Raw genomic sequence first — 17,592 nt, 5'->3', positions numbered from 1 at the left:
AGTACATAGGAAATCTAATCAAAAAGAGTAAAATAATGCTGGACAAATGGGAGCTTAATCATGCAGAGCATACATAGTTCTTGCTTAAGCATTAAGAGTTGGCTAAGAGTTGAAACTTAAGGGTTGGACTTGATTACTTTACTTAATTAAGTGTATTATATACTATTTAGCAAAATTTTAAACTAGTCAAAGCTTTGTCACGCATGTTCACAAAGCCTTGTTAGTTAAACAACCGCAAGTGCCCAATTTAAAAATATCGAAGGCCAAAAAGATCCCCATGTTCTGGTTGTCTTTAAAACACGAAAACAAAACGATCTCTACATGACACGAAGGAAGAAAACAATCACACACACATGCATTAGAGACAAGAACTTGGAGCTTTCTTATTAAAGTTTTACCCGATATGGGATATTACAAGAGGTTTGTAAATTCACCTCATCTACAACCTCATAATTTAATTAATTAAAACCTTCCCTCTCCCACCAAAATACACTTTTCTCCATTCTCCTTTTTACCCATTGAGCCATGGAAGAAATTACCCCAACTTATTACAAGGAGTTAAAAACTTTTAAACAACACCCATCTCTCTCCTACTCACTACTATCCCCCTTCCCTTCTGTTCTTACTTTACCTAAAGCTAGAACACCAAAAGCTGCAACTCCTCAAAAGCTGGATCTTTTTATTGCAACTACAACTCGCATTCTTGAATTATCCTTGCTTTATAAAACCAACCCAAAATACCATAATCTATCGCAAACCTTCTACTTTAATATACTGCTTTCTGTGTCCAACAAAAAAACTCTAATATAAAGACACTACAATTGCAGCGTTTAGTCCATTCTTGAGGCAGATGTACTTCATGGTTAAGTGCTCCTTCAGTGCGTAAACTTCGCCTTTGCTGTGCCAATAGAGCATTCCTCCGAGCCACAATAGCATCTGAAATACAAATCCCAAATTTAACACAACCAAACACTAAGATCTTAAGATTTAGGCCTTGAAAGTAACATAGAAAACTAGCTTACCATGGTCTGAGGTAAAACCAGTATAGAAGCGTGGCTGAACGTGACCGTTCATGTCATCGAAGTTCAAATTCAAAGCCTGAACAACTTGGCTGGGACTAAAACTGTTGGACAACCTGAAACAAGAAGAAAAAAATATATATATATATACAATCAGACCAAAATTAACAGCATTCACACCGCAAGATGTGAAAAGGCTAAAAATTTAACCAAATCTTAAATACCCAAATGCAAAAATCTAAAACATACTTGTTTTCTTGCGAGAATCTGGAGGGTTGCTATATCTGCGAGGCAAGAAAACCCTGTACCAGCACATTCCCTTTTGACAGAAGTGTTAGATCCACTAACCAAAACACAGCTCTCATACTGAACCACTGGGATTTGGCACTTGATTTTGTTGCTGTGCTTGTAGTGAAGGCCATGCAGACGGAGGCAAACCCAGAGGCCGAGCACCACTTCTTCCACTCTCATACCATTAGTGCTTCTCACTCTACTCTGAGTCTGTATCTGTGCTCTCTTTGCTGCTGAGTCGCTAGCCCACCTTCACTTGTTGTCTCCCCAAATTGAAGAGCACTGTGGCTTCATTACATGCTGAAACTGCAAAAAACAACAAAAACCACACGCAAATCAGACACCCGGATTTCAATTTTCACGGAAATTAAACCTTAAACCTTAAACATTAAGCAAACGAAAACAAATATGAGCTCACCTGCGCTGTTTGGGGAAGATTGTGAGTGAGAGGCTGGTTGGGGTACAACCCAAAGTTGCAGGATTTTGGAGCTGCTGAGGTTGTATTATGATAAGAGAGTAGGCCTCTGCTTTGGGGTTGTACTTTTGAGATTCACCAGATACCTTGAGCCTTGCAACTTGACCAGCCGCTGCGTAGATTAAATCCCAGGTGTCGTTTTGAGCACCGAACGGCGTCGTTGGAGGAGATGGGACCGAGATGGGCCGTTTGGGCTTCCATTGCTTGAGACACCGCTTCGACCTGACCAGCTCCCGATTCCACTCAGCGTCGACTGAGGCGACCCGGCCATGACCCACTGAGTCAACTCACCAAAAAGAAGAAACCCAAATCAAAACTCAGTTCTCGAAAACTAAAGAGACTTAAAAGAGAAGAAACTAAAGTAAAGGGTGTTTTGCTTTAGAAGAGAAAGTTACCTCGGGTTTGGTGTGAGAGAAACTACTCGGGACGGTGAGTTTCTGAGTTTCCTGAAGAGAGGACTGAGTCAGGCGGCGAGTTAGCCCGGCGAAAAGTCTTCCTCGTCGCTGCTCTCTGTTTCGGTGGAACCCGCAACGGACTCACCGGGGAACTGAGAGCTGAGCTGGAGCCATACGAGTCGAACTCGTAGGGAACTCAGTTGGGAAGGTGAGACTCGTTCAAACCCATAGTAGTAGTATTGAACCCATTTTTGTTGAGGTTTTCCTTGTCCATGAGTGCTTCCTCCTCAGTGAGAACTTAGAGGGAAGCCAGAGCTCAGAGTCTCCTAGACACTTAGCCATGCAAAGCCCAAAAGAGCTGTAGAGAAAAGAAGAGAGAGAGAGAGAGAGAAACCCAGAAGGGAGCTGCGGCTGAAAATGAAATGGGTATGAAGAAGTGTTGCTGGTGGGGAAGATTTAATAATGACCCAGATGAGTTTGCTGAGTCTGCAGGCTGAGGGTCCCAACAAAACTACAAAAGATAGAAAAAGTAAAAAAGAAATAGAAAGAGGGAACTATAGTCTATTATCTATAGTTTGTGAGAGAGAGAGAGAGAGAATGGGTTGGGAGTAGAGAATGTTGAAGACAAACTTGCTTTTATTAAGGTTTCAGGGTCTCATGAGACAAGTTCAAAAAAATATATATGAAAATGAGAGAGAGAGTTAGAGAGAGAGAGAGAGAGAGAGTGTAGATGTGAAAACAACTGGAAGAATGGCCCAGTGGTTGAGACATATGTCCTTGTGTGCATAATCTGCCACTTGTCCAAATTTTGCACAAATACAAAAATTACTTAATTATTGTTTGTATTATTATACAGTAAACTTATGATTGGGATTGGAAAGTTAATACTTAATTACTTAAATTTTTTTTTTTTTTGTAAACACTTATTGCTTAATTTACCTACTTGTTTTTACTACCACAGATTCTAAGACCTTCTTTTAAGTTAAGGTGATTGGCTTGTTGAATTTATGTTACAGCTAACTGGAATTTATTTATTGCTTTTTTAAAAGTTTAAACTTTCAACCCTCACCTTGTCAGTTTGTCTACTTCAAGGAAATTTTTGTTTAATTTCATTTCATTTGCATAATAATACTTCTGTGTTTTTAATTTGTATTTGCAATTGTTTTTAGCATTCAGACACAGTGGACACTGGACATTGTGCAACCACACTGGGACAAGGGGTCATGGATCCTTAAAATTTTTATTAAAAAAAATCTTAAATAAATTTTAAAATAATATAATGGGCATTGATTACAAATTTTACAACATTGGCAACATATTACTCTCTGAATTCAGATTACAAATTTCAAAGTAATATTATTGCTTAAAAATATATAAAAAATTATAAGAATTTAAGGTTATTATATTCATGTAAATAAAGTAATGTAGGGTCAGTTTTTGCGGCCCAAGCCCAAGGAGGTATGATTTGGAACCCTCTGAGCCAAAACATAAATTTTGTAGAGAGTGGGCGAAAAGGCTAGGCAAATAATGAAAATGACAGTATTAAACAGCACACCAATGAGAGAAGTTGAATTAATGTGCTCTCGGACTAATATGAGTACTCTGTCCGAAGAGAAGTTGTTCATTGATAATCAAGGGTTACAATTGCTGGAGCTACAACCATCTAAGGTACCCTTTCTCTCTCCTGTTTTTCGATCCCCTTCCATCAGAGGTACCCTTCCCTCTATATAGCATTACCTTCTTACATCTCCTCCGTCCACTTGTTCATCATCCAGGCATCACTCGAGTACATGTCCCATCATCCCACTTTAGCCTTATGTGAGTGGCGGTAGCTGAGAAAGCACCGTTCAGGTGTCCTGTCCACATAAATGCGGCCAGAAAGGTAGGTACAGGGCATTAAATGTGGTGGTTGAAGTACGCCTCCTTGATATTCCCCTGTTGCTGTTATCTTCATGTGTGTTCGAGGTTCCTCTCCCTCCTTACACTTGTCAAATAGATCACTTGAACCTCCCATACTCGCGTTTGATCAAACCTCTTCGGATCCGAGGACTCATGACTGCTCGGACGTATGAGCATCTCCTCGGATGGTATACGTGTTCGTCTCCAGGCATCCCATTGGCGTGGGCTTCCGACTGAGGCTTCATCTCCTCGGATGAAGAATGTTCCTCTTTTAGGGCCTTGGGCCGAATAAGCTGGGCTGGGTTTTTTCTCCCCCACATTAGCCCCTCAAAATTGTAGTTTTTCGTACGCATCCGAAGAGAAAAAGTATATATATATATATATATATTTTGTCTCATAATGAAATAATGAAATAAAGAAAAGTAGGTATTTTGAAAAGTAAGAGAGATAATATTTTTTTATATAAATAAAATAGAGAATAGAGAATCATATGTGAGTGCATTGAAAAATGGTTAGCAAAATTACGAAAAATACATTCTTTTCTTATTCTATAATAGAAAGAGAATTTTTGCTAACCTAATGTGAATGCTCTAAGTTTAATAAAAAAAATACGAATTAGGTACATTACATTGGGTATAGTACACTAGGTTCTCCAACAAATGTAAACACATAGTTACATTGAATTTAATTATTATTATTAAAAAATAAATTTTTTTATTTACTTTATATTTCATTGATTAATGCAACCATATATGTCGGAATTTGAATTAAATAACCCCCAATATATTGCATGTAAGGTACTTGCTATACCTTGTAAAATGAGATGACATTAGATCCAGTAATGGTCTTTTGTTTTGTTGTAATCCTCTGTTTCTTTCTTTTCAATAAAAGTAGATTTATTAAAAAAAAAAATTTAAGTTATTGTACTTAAATTTTTTCCATTAAAAAAAGAAAATAAGAGATTCATTACTTTAGTGACAAATAAGTAAATAATATTATTATCAAACAATGAATTAAAAAAAAAAAAATCATTTGGAACTAGCCTAATTCATGCCACCAAAGTCTTAAATTAAAAGGGCCAATGACGATGTTGGTCTAATGGCACCTCCGGGTTGTGGGGGTCTTGGGTTAGGGGTGGGGTATATTAAGTGTATATATATATATATATATATATTTCTAAACAAAAACTAAAAAAAGAAAAAGAAAAAGAAAAAAATGGTCTTAAATAAAAAAAGAAAGAATAGCAAACCTGATTGTTCTAGATCCAAAGGCCATCATGAGTTAGAAATAGTTTGATGGGAACAGTGGAGTTATTAACTGGTACTGTTTCTGTTTGGGGTATACTTTTTAATTAAATTAATCATATTTTAAATTCAGGTTTTATATGAAACAGTGAAAGTACAGATGAAATCGGTGGAGGTGGTTGGAAAGAATTGATTTTCCATTTAAAGTTAATCATTATCCCGTAAAATTGAGTTTGTCTTTTCTAGCAAAATACTACAAATGGAACAGACCCCCAGTCCCTCTGCTTTAGAACTTCACTATTTATATTAAATGAAATTGATGTTTTTGTTTTTGTTTTCAATCAATAAAAAAGTCTTATGTGTATGATCATTGACTTGACCCATTTAAATTTGCTATTAATGATATAGCCATATGGGGCATTTTTGGACACATTAGGATTATCCGTGTTATTAAACAACATTTTTACCAAGCGCACGATTTGAATCCAGTAACTCTTGATCTCGCAAATGTAATTGAGACTCTTACCAGAGCGTCACGGCCAAGGGATAAAAGTAAGATGTTTTTGTTCATTTGAATGGATTATTTTATCATTGTTGTCCTTTTTCTTTTTAAGGTCCCCAGCATTTCTTACTGGATGTTATTTTTTTTGATAATCTCATTTCTTACTACTGGATGTATTGGATCCTTCTGGTCCAGTTGTTATGCAGGGCTTTTGAGACTAGAAACCAGATAAATTTGCTTTGAAAAGGAATTTAAGTTATAAAAGAAATGAAAAAAGGGTGGAACTTTGATCTTATTACTCAAATATGCTTGTTCACCTAAAAGTAAAAAGGACAAGGCTTGTGTCCAGTGAAAATTTTCACGGGACATGTTCGGATTCGAATAAGTGTCCAAGAGTGGACACGTGTCCAGTGGAAACTTCCACCGAACACAAGCCAAATCCAAGTAAAAATATCAAGGAAGTCAACATTTTTCCTAAAACGGCTAGTGTCTATTTATATTTTTATTTTCTTAAAAAAGTATTAAAATAAGTTTGTTTCAGTTTTATTTGTTTTTAGTTTAGCCATTTTAATTCATATTTATGTGACATTTGGTCTTTGAGATGAATGTTGCAACTTTATTAAAACTAGTTAGTCAAATTAGTTAAGATTACAGTATGAAGGTGAGAAAAAACATATTCTATCTATACTGATAAGCAACTAATATATCTAATTTATTAAGCAAATTTGGTAAAACCAAATAGGGATACATGTGACGAATTTGGTGTGTATACAAATTTCTGAAATTTAAACTACAAAATTTTAAATATCAATTACAAAAATAGAACTAAACCCAATTTTAGATAACAATTATATACTCATTGACAATTTAAATTGAATTCTATCACAATATGCTGTTCCCATTCTTAATTTATTAGTGTCCTCTTTATTCTGAATCTGAAATCAGGTTGAGGGGTTGTGGATATTTTTCATTTCATATTCTAGGGATTGCATTTTAAGTAATAAGTAAATGTTGACAGAGGATAGTAGCTTCCATGTTTTAAAATCTTTTTGCCTTTGAATTAAGAATCCACTTGGTGCAATGCCAACTACAGCTCGTTAAAAATTGTTTATTTATTTATTATTTTTTTTGCAGAAAATTGAATTGCAAGCAAGCCTTAACAAATCTACGTGGCATAGGAGTTGTCACCACGTGGAGAGGAAAAGATTCTATTCGTTTGGTTGGGGACTTTCTTGATTTCAGGCCCATTTCCAGCCGTCAATCACGATATCTGAGTGATTTCCAATCAGCAAATAGAATTGCACTTTGCGTTTTTTGTTGCACTAATTTTAGTTTCTTAGATTTAGTTTTCTTCGTTCTTGTTATGATACTTCTACCGGCGGAGGGATTTGTAACTGAATTGATATATTTTTATGTATGAAGTGTTTGAGAGTTTAGAAGAAAAAATTTGATATACAAATTAGCAGCATGTTGTAATTATTAAAACAAAAAGACTTGATATTGCTGTGCACCATTGGCAATGATGGTTATTTTATAAGTATTAAGTTTATGTGAATTGAGAGTCCAAGATCAGTTCAAGTTTTCAAGGGAGAGTTTCGTACACACACACATATACTTAAATTTAAATTAGAGTAGAATTTTTATCTTCTATTTAAAAAAAAAATGATAATATATGACTATGTGAGAATGTTCTTTTTTACTCGTTTGTAATGCTACATGCTTTTATTATGATAGCATGTTGAAAACTCTCATTCTCTCCCATTTGCTTTTATTTATAATTGCATGATTAGGATTTAGGATAGTGTTTGATGGATTGAGAGTTAAGCTGTTTTTTTGGGCCTTTGAGGTCAACTGTACGAACAAATCGAATTTTGGGGGGCTATACTTTGTTTGATTTGGTTGCATAAAAGCATAGAATTACTCTTAGATTTGATGTTGTCGTGAACAAAAAATGAGTGTCACAATTTTAAATTCTAATACCTTTTTTGTGTTAGATTATTTAACTTCGATGCAAAGGGATAAACCAACGAAAAAGGTCGACACATTCATTCATGTTGATGCTGTCTATATATAATGCAAACCACTATGAGTAGCGTGCTTCTAGTAATCATGTTGGTGGCCTTGTCTATGGTGAATAATGATGTTAATAATGGATATAGGGAAGCAATAATGTAGCTCATGAGCTGGGTCAATGGGCTTTGACATGTTAGGTTTGGTTGTCAACTATGTAATTTTACTGTATTGTCAGCCTTTGGAAGAAAGCTCTTGTTGGTGATGCATGTACAGTTTGATTTGGTGCAATTTCAATTGACTTTTACAGAGTTTTACTAGGAAAAAGGACAGCAAAATTCTGTCCGGTTTACTTGCTTCTTTCTTTGGAATATACATGATACTACGATAGTATGAATCGTATGATACATTCAAGAAGAGCGTAAATTATACTCATCCGGAATCTAAAAAATATCCAATTTTTCCATTTCAAAAACTACTTTATTTATTATCTATACCATTTTATAATATACCTAATATTTTAATTTTTATTTTACATTACAATATATTATAATAATATATCTACATAGTAAAATAATATAACCCAATACCCAAATAAAAAATTATTTTAAAAAAATGTTATCTTGTTACAGTACCATCATAAAAGTAGGTGATACTATAGCTCAATGGTAAAATTTTTTAAAATTGGAAGTGCGGATATGGCAAGATTTATGGGATTTGATACTAAATTTTAGCATATTTGAAGTTTTAGCATGCCAGATACTGATACTATGAAGATTGAAATTTTGCTATAAAAAAAAAAAAATTTCAGCCACATGACACTGTATAGCACTTTGTATAGCTGCTTTTGAGTCATTGACCAATGCGGCACAAACAATATTTATTTTTTTAAATGTTTGAATATAATTGAAGGATTTGATATAAAAAGTATACCTATGTTTTGTTCCTAAAAAAAAAAAAAATATTTGTCAATATTTTAGGAAAACTTTGATGCTTCAACAGTTCAACCCAACCTGAAAACTAGCATACCATATTTTGGGCAAAGTAATGAGGTAAAATAGTTAGGCCCAATGGTCTAAACTCGAAAGTGTGCCTTGGAATGGCTGGACTATTTATAATACTAAAGCCCAGTTACAGACAGACATGCACAAGCGGACAACTGAAATAAAATGGATCTCAAGGTACTAGGAAGGAGAGGTGAAGCAAATTTGACCCAATCGGAAATCTTAGAAATTTGTTCCAACCCAATTTGCACATTAGGCTTTTTCACTCTTCTCAACTCTAAGCTTGATCCTATTTAACCTCTTAATAAGATAAATACCCAATTCCTTAATAAATTAAAACGTATTATGTCCATTTCTAGCAAAAACAAAGAAAAAGCAGTATGTCTTCTTCATTTTTTATTTCATTGTCTAGTTTCTTATGTTAACTTTCTATTGAATTTTAAAATGTATAATAGGAGTAAAGTTTTATTATTGAAATCAACACAATCGAGAAGAGAGGGTACAGGCTAACACTCTGATCAATCAAGAACATTAGCATAATTTAATTATAGTCTAAATTTAAACCTAAGATTCGTTAACTTACCCTAACACTAAACTTCTTTTCTAAAAAAAACCTCATAAGTGAGTTTGCTTCACATAAAAGAAGAAGAAGAAGAAGAAGAAGAAGAAGTGAGTTTGCTATTCTAAAGAAGAGGCAAGGGCACTAGTGTTGATCAATAATGTTGAAAATTCCATTGGGTCCACCAGTTAAGAATTAGAATCCAATTGGAACAAGTAACCTAATTAGAAGTTTGTACACGTAATCTCATTAGTCTTAAAAAGGTGCCCAATTTGTGCTCAATTACTTATTTGATTGGTCTACAAAGAATTATTTTTAAGGGTGTCTCTAACTTTCTCATTTCAGTTCTCAATCTTGTTATTTTATGCGACTCTTCTTTTCTTCATTCACATGTAGTCCAACATGGACAAATATGTACAAGTTCCGATGCTGATAGAATCTCTTACAGTTGCATTAGGTATTGAAGGCAGTCTTTTTAGATAAATAGAAGCAAGCCTTCAACAACAACATAGAAGCAACAATCCCTATCCAAAAAAAAAAAAAAAAAAGAAAAAGAAAAAAAGAAGAAAAAAGAAGAAGGAGCAACAATCATATGGAGAACCAAATAAACACCCAAATGGAGCAAAGGAAGGGCCGCAGATTGGTACTATTTCCATTGCCATTCCAAGGCCATATAAACCCCATGCTACTACTTGCAGCCATTCTTCACTCCAAAGGCTTCTCAATCACCATAATACACACAAACTTCAACTCTCTCAACACTTCACACTATCCCAACTTTACATTCCACTCCATCCCAGATGGCTTATTGGAATCTGAAGCCTCTTCATCAGATCTTGTAGCCCTTGTTAAACTCCTCAACATCAAATGTACAGATCCTTTCCGGGACTGCATGGATAAGCTCTTGTCTGATGCCTCAGAGGAACCTATTTCTTGTTTAATCTCAGATTCTCTCTTTTACTTCACTCAAGCTGTTGCTGACAGTCTTAAGATCCCAAGGGTTGTTTTGAGGACTGGTGGTCTTTCCTCTTTTGTTGTTTTTGCTGCATTTCCCCTGCTAAGGGAAAGGGGTTACCTCCCCATACAAGGTATGTGTTCCTTCTCATTTATATGTATGTAGGATATAGGAGAGAAAAACTAGGAATGAAGTCTAGATGGATCCAATACAATGCTAGTCTGAACATGTTCGTGTGATTTATAACACTGTCTTTGAGGAATCGCTTTTGGTTGCTCATTTGTTAGTTGTTACTGGATGATTTGTTAGTGAACATTTTATGAAAGTTTTTATGGGATTAAAAAAAAAAAAAAACTAATTTGTGGATAATTTTTTCTTTTTCCATGATAGTGGTATCAAAACTTTCTTAAAATAGTTCATTAACTAATATTTTAAGGACACTTGTTAATTGGACTCAAATAATACTTTCTTTTCTAGATGTCTTGGTGTGTTCCAAGATGCCTTCCAAGATGTCTTGGTGTATGGAAAAATGCCTTAGGAAGACTTCTATTTATATGAGTTTGGAGGTAGGTGAGCGACATGTGGTGGAGTTTGATTGAAGGATTGTTAAGACTTTTTTTTTTTCCAAAATACATGGCATTGTTTGATTGGCCGAAATATCTTGATTTTCAAGGTGGCACATGTTAGCGATTGATTGGGTCGCTTATGTCATCGCTTACATGCGCCGGATGTCATTGCTTACATGTGCTAATGTGTGACATGTGTCATTGTTTACACACGCTAGGCTACTTATGTCATTGCTTATATGTGCCGATGCATGATTGGTTTTTTGCATGTTTTTTTTATGTCTTTATTTCAACGACACTTGACAAATTTTTGTTGGTTTTTGAATAGTGATAGTAAAATCTAGTAACAGTACGTGGCGCTTTATAATTGAATGTACTTTGGAGACTTGGTAGTATGATGTGTTAGATTGTAATATGTTGGGAATTTTCCCTCTCTACCCCTGGACAACTTGGTTAGTCATATATCTAAACTAGAAGTCTAGAATCATTTATATTTCAATCTCAGTGACACCAGTTGGCTTTGGACTTATTCGGTTTGGGGCATTTGAAGGGTCTACAAGAGTTTCACTTGTTATATTATGATGTACTTTTAAGTTTTGAGCATTGGCACAAAAAGTATTCTCTCTTTGAGAATAAATAAATTCAAAGTCCTTATGTATTAAAATTTAATTAAAGAATTTAATATAAATCATTTAAAAAATTGTACCTAAGTTTTGTTATTATTTTAATAGGAAAACTTTGATGCTTCAACCAACCAAAAAACTAGCAGTCCAGATTTTGGGCAGAGTAATGAACTAAAATAGTTAGATCAATGGTGGCAAGTTCACCTTGGAATAGCTGGACCAATTTTGCAAAACTCGAACTATAAAATATGTGTGTGTATATATATATATATATATATTTTTTTTTAATGAACTCGAAGTATAAAATTTTTGTCTCAAGTGACGATTCCTTTGACATATTCTTTTCTTAAATCACATGTCCAAACTCCAACATGGACAAATATGTACAAGTTCCGATGCTGATAGAATGCTCTTATAGAATCTAATTAAATTTCGGGTCCGCTTGGCGTTGAAGGAAGTCTTTTTTGATAAATAGAACTATAGAAGTAAGTCTTCAACAACAACATAGAAGCACAATCATATGGAGAACCAAATAGACACCCAAATGGAGCAAAGGAAGGGCCGCAGATTGGTACTCTTTCCATTGCCATTCCAAGGCCATATAAACCCCATGCTACTACTTGCAACCATTCTTCACTCCAAAGGCTTCTCCATCACCATAATACACACAAACTTCAACTCTCTCAACCCTTCACATTATCCCAATTTTACATTCCACTCCATCCCATAAGGCTTATTGGAATCTGAAGCCTCTTCATCAGATCTTGTAGCCCTTGTTAAACTCCTCAACATCAAATGTACAGATCCTTTCCGGGACTGCATGGATAAGCTCTTGTCTGATGCCTCAGAGGAACCTATTTCTTGTTTAATCTCAGATTCTCTCTTTTACTTCACTCAAGCTGTTGCTGACAGTCTTAAGATCCCAAGGGTTGTTTTGAGGACTGGTGGTCTTTCCTCTTTTGTTGTTTTTGCTGCATTTCCCCTGCTAAGGGAAAGGGGTTACCTCCCCATACAAGGTATGTGTTCCTTCTCATTTATATGTATGTAGGATATAGGAGAGAAAAACTAGGAATGAAGTCTAGATGGATCCAATACAATGCTAGTCTGAACATGATCATGTGATTTATAACACTGTCTCAGAGGAATCGCTTTTGGTAGCTCATTTGTTATTTGTTACCGGATGATTTGTTAGTGAACATTTTATGAAAGCTTTTATGGGATAAAAAAAAAAAAAAACTAATTTGTTGATAATTTTTTCTTTTTCCATGACAGTGGTATTAAAACTTTCTTAAAATAATTCATTAACAAATATTTTAAGGACGCTTGTTAACCGGACTCAAATAATACTTTCTTTTCTAGATGTCTTGGTGTGTTCCAAGATGCCTTCCAAGATGTCTTGGTATATGTAAAAATGCCTTAGAAAGACTTCTATTTATAGGAGTTTGGAGGTAAGTGAGCGACAAGTGGCGGAGTCTGATTGGAGGATTTTTAAGACTTTTTTTTTCCAAAATACATGCATTTTTTGATTGGCCGAAATGTCTTAATTTTCAAGGTGGCACATGTTAGCTATTGATTGGATCGCTTATATCATCGCTTACACGTGCCGGATGTCATTACTTAGACGTGCTAATGTGTGGCATGTGTCATTGCTTACACGCGCTGTGCTACTTATGTCATTGCTTATACATGTCGATGTATGATTGGTTTTTTACATGTTTTTTCTTATGTCTTTATTTCAACGACACTTAACAAATTTCTGTTGGTTTTTGAATAGTGATAGTAAAACTTAGTAGCAATATGTGACGCTTTGTAATTGGCTATACTTTGCAGACTTAGTAGTATGATGTGTCAGTTTGTAATAGGTTGAGAATTTTTCCTCTCTACACCTGGACAACTTGGTTAGTCATATATCTAAACTAGAATCATTTATCTTTCAATCTTAGTGACACCAGTTGGCTTTGGACTAATTCGGTTTGGGGCATTTGAAGGGTCTACAAGAGTTTCACTTGTTATATTATGATGTACTTTTAAGTTTTGAGCATTGGCACAAAAAATATTCTCTCTTTGAGAATAAATAAATTCAAAGTTCTTATGTATTTAAATTTAATTGAAGAATTTAATATAAATTATTTAAAAAATTGTACCTAAGTTTTATCATTATTTTAATAGGAAAACTTTGATGCTTTAACCAACAAAAAAACTAGCAGTCCAGATTTTGGGCAGAGTAATGAACTAAAATAGTTAGATCAATGGTGGCAAGTTCACCTTGGAATAGCTGGACCAATTTTGCAAAACACGAACTATAATTTTTATTTTTATTTTATTTTATTTTGAACTCGAAGTATAAAATAATTTTTGTCTCAAGTGACGATTCCTTTTGACATATTCTTTTCTTAAATCACATGTCCAAACTCCAACATGGACAAAATATGTTCAAGTTCCGATGCTGATAGAATGCTCTTATAGAATCTAATTAAATTTCGGGTCCGCTTGGCGTTGAAGGAAGTCTTTTTTGATAAATAGAACTATAGAAGCAAGTCTTCAACAACAACATAGAAGCACAATCATATGGAGAACCAAATAGACACCCAAATGGAGCAAAGGAAGGGCCGCAGATTGGTACTCTTTCCATTGCCATTCCAAGGCCGTATAAACCCCATGCTACTACTTGCAACCATTCTCATTTATGAATGAGGTCTAGATGGATCCAATCCAATGCTAGTCTGAACTGTTGGAAATAAAGTCTAGAAGATTGCTCAAATTAATTAACAAATTTACAAAGAAATTTCAATAATATATTAGTAAAACAAGGATATGCTTATATTAACTTATAAAACAAAATAGAAAAGTGTAAAAACATATAAAATTAAGGATTAAGTAAAAACTTATTGCCGATGCATGGAATTAAATCAGTTGTCCTTAAGAAACGATTTGGCTCCCACTAGAGTGCATATGGCTTAGGTGGTCACTCTCCAGGATACAATGGCAATGCTTTTAGTGTGCACTCACAAATAGAGTTTCGAACTCGTCTGATATGCCCAAATTGAATATATTTAGTGTATGATATAGGGGGAAAAAAAATATAAGAGTAATATGTTTTTGATCGTTTGCAACTAGTCTCATATATATAGAATTTGATAGTCTTGGGGTTCTTAAAAGGAAGTAGCCAAGGATGATTAGAGTGAAAAGGGAAAGATAAAAACAAAGGAATTTCCTTTCCCATTGATACTGCAAGCTGCTGTGTATTTTTTGCAAATGAAGGGAAGGTGTGGCTGAATAGTTGCTAAGGAAATACAAGATGATTGTGGTTTTTGTTTGCTGCCAAAAATTCCCATGCCAGCCAAGGAAAATTCTAGAGCATGGGCTTGGGCTTTCTAACAAAAAACTATGTGCTGAAGCTTTGAACATACCCAATAATCCCCCACATGTTTTAAAATTTAATTTTTATCTTTCAAAAATTGGGCAATCACAAGATGAATTAGTGTTGATGTCTTGTGGACTTGAATCAACACTTGGTATTCATAGTCTAGAGTTCACAAAATCTTGGTGATACAAGATCTTGAACCAGTTTCATAAGCCACAAGAATATGAACATTTTTGCTTGTGAATTCTTAGATGAGTTCTTGATTTGGCACATTTTGGCCATGCGCCCCACCTCGATTTTCATGAGTGCTCTAGAAAGTTTTCCCTCACTCTCATAGGAGGTGGCCCCACCTCCAAACTCACATAGTAGAATTCATCAAGTGTGTGCTACCACACACCACCTATAAAGGCTATGAATTCATTAAGAGTCATAAAAATCAACCTCGCTAGTTTGGTAGTAAGTACTATCTACACCATAGTAGGGACAGTGAGATCTCATTCTCACTGATAGCGTTATTTTGAATATCTCCATGATGCCCATTGAACCTTTTGTTGATATAGGTTCAGTTGTCATCATGGGTGATTCACTCAATGGGCTTAAGTCCCATCCCCTTTGATGTATCATAGACAAATTGTTTAGTTAGCCCTTTGGTCAGAAGATCCACAAGATTATTTTTTGACCGTGCAAACTCCATGGAAATTACACCATTACTTATGAGTTGCCGCACTATATTGTGCCTTAGGCATATATGCCTCTTCTTCCCATTATAAATTTTATTTTTTGCACTCACAATTGCAGCTTGGGAATCACAATGATATTGATGGTAACGGCTTATCCCATTTTGGAATATCAACAAGTAGATTTCTAAGCCATTCAGCTTCAGTACCTGCATTTTCTAAAGCACAAACTTAGGCTCCATAGTTGATTTAGCATTACAGGTTTGTTTAGAAGACTTCCAAGATATAGCTCCTCCACCTAAGGTGAAAACATAACCACTAGTGGGGTTGGTCTCATTGTTATTTGATATCCAATTTGCATCACAATAGCCTTCTAATACTGTTGGATGACTTGTATATATAAGGCCCAAATTCAAGGTGCCTTTCAAATATCTGAAGAGACGAGTTTGTACATTCCAATGTTCATAGGTAGAATTATGTGTATATCTACTAAGTCTACTAACAATATATGCAATGTTAGGGCGTGTACAATTCATTTGAAACCTCATACTACCAATAATTTTAGCATACTCAAGATTGTGCAACAGGAGACCCTCTATTTTTCTTTATATGTACGTGGAGTTTTCACAAGGTCACAATTAAAATGATTGAATTTTTTAAGTAATTTCTCAACATAGTGTGATTAGGAAATTATAATCCCTTCTCTATTTTTTTGATTTTTATTCCCAAAATTGCATTTGCCACTCCAAAGTCTTTCATATTTAAGTTTGAAGAAAAAAGATCTTTAGTATTTTTCACAACATTTATATTAGTTCCCAAAATTAACATATTATCCACATATAGGCATATAATAATACCATTATCACCAAAAAATTTACTATACACACATCTATCAGATTTGTTCAAAACAACTCCATTAGAAATTAAAGTGTTATCAAAATTTTCATATCATTGTTTAGGAGTTTGTTTCAAACCATATAATGATTTTCTAAGTTTACACACTTTATTTTCTTGTTCTTGAACCTCAAAACCCTCTAGTTGGTTCATGTAAATTTCTTCATCTAAATCACCATTTAAAAATACTGTTTTGACATGCATTTTGTGAACAGTCATTTCTTTGAGAGAGAGTGTTTATATTGTTAGTACTAATAAAAATAAGATAGATAGGGGAAACAAAATATTATTTTTATCGTTGAAATATATTACCTTGAAATATGATGGATGATCTTATTCTTGTTTCTAGAATAAGAAATTATATCTTTGTCTACGAAAACTTAAAATGTCCCCCATTTTATCATTTCGTCCATTTTTATTAAACTTTTTGTTGATTTGTCTAATAGAACACATGCTAAAGAAGAAGGAAAAAAACAAAAACTTGAAATATATTTTAGGGGATTCTAAAAAAAGAAAAGAAATATATTTGGGGGACAAAAACAATATCATTGTGGTTCTATTTTTGTCCCTGGAATATCATCCATGTTTTATTTTTGTCTCTAATATCATTAAAATTTTAAGGGAAAGTTTATAAAAACCTTAAGGGTATTGATTTAGGAAATATTTTTATAAACTTTTTATGGGAAAAGAAATAAGTAACTGAATTTATTGATAGATTTTTATATATATTTTATAAAAGTGGTGTAAAAACTTTTTCAAAATTGCCAATTAACAAATGTCCGAAGGGAATTTCTTAACATAAACTAATTTTTAATTTTTGTCCCTAAGCTTAATAGAAATGGATGATGGAGGGATGAAAACTAAAACATTTTTAAAATTTTAGGATAAATATAGAACCCTTAAAATTTTAAGGACTAAAATAGAAACTGGAATTTATTTTAGGAATAAAAAGTATATTTTAACCTAAAAGTAGATAGCCTCAATGCTGACTCGAAGCATATCTTTCATCATTGGAACAGTGAGGCAACCAATTTTTATGGCAGCGACATATGTGTGGTGAGGATTTTTGGTTTGGGGTGAAATTGTGATACCAATATATATATATATATATATAT

The 17,592-nt window shown here is 34.1% G+C and overlaps 2 long non-coding RNA genes across 2 annotated transcripts; one reads left to right on the top strand and one right to left on the bottom strand.

The window, feature by feature from the left end:
• Window positions 1–833: 833 nt before the first annotated feature.
• Window positions 834–2,314, bottom strand: LOC136065798 (uncharacterized). Its single transcript, XR_010627402.1, has 5 exons — window positions 2,181–2,314; window positions 1,729–2,062; window positions 1,269–1,616; window positions 1,023–1,135; window positions 834–936 (listed from the first exon to the last, which is right to left on the bottom strand). It is a non-coding gene; the product is annotated as an uncharacterized LOC136065798 (long non-coding RNA).
• A 7,278-nt stretch (window positions 2,315–9,592) lies between these two features.
• Window positions 9,593–12,902, top strand: LOC136065799 (uncharacterized). Its single transcript, XR_010627403.1, has 2 exons — window positions 9,593–10,486; window positions 11,997–12,902. It is a non-coding gene; the product is annotated as an uncharacterized LOC136065799 (long non-coding RNA).
• The last annotated feature ends 4,690 nt before the right edge of the window (window positions 12,903–17,592 follow it).

Source organism: Quercus suber, unplaced genomic scaffold (assembly GCF_002906115.3).
Source record: "Quercus suber isolate HL8 unplaced genomic scaffold, Cork oak 2.0 scaffold_1169, whole genome shotgun sequence".
NCBI lineage: Eukaryota > Viridiplantae > Streptophyta > Magnoliopsida > Fagales > Fagaceae > Quercus > Quercus suber.
This window is presented reverse-complemented; position numbering and strand designations above follow the sequence as displayed.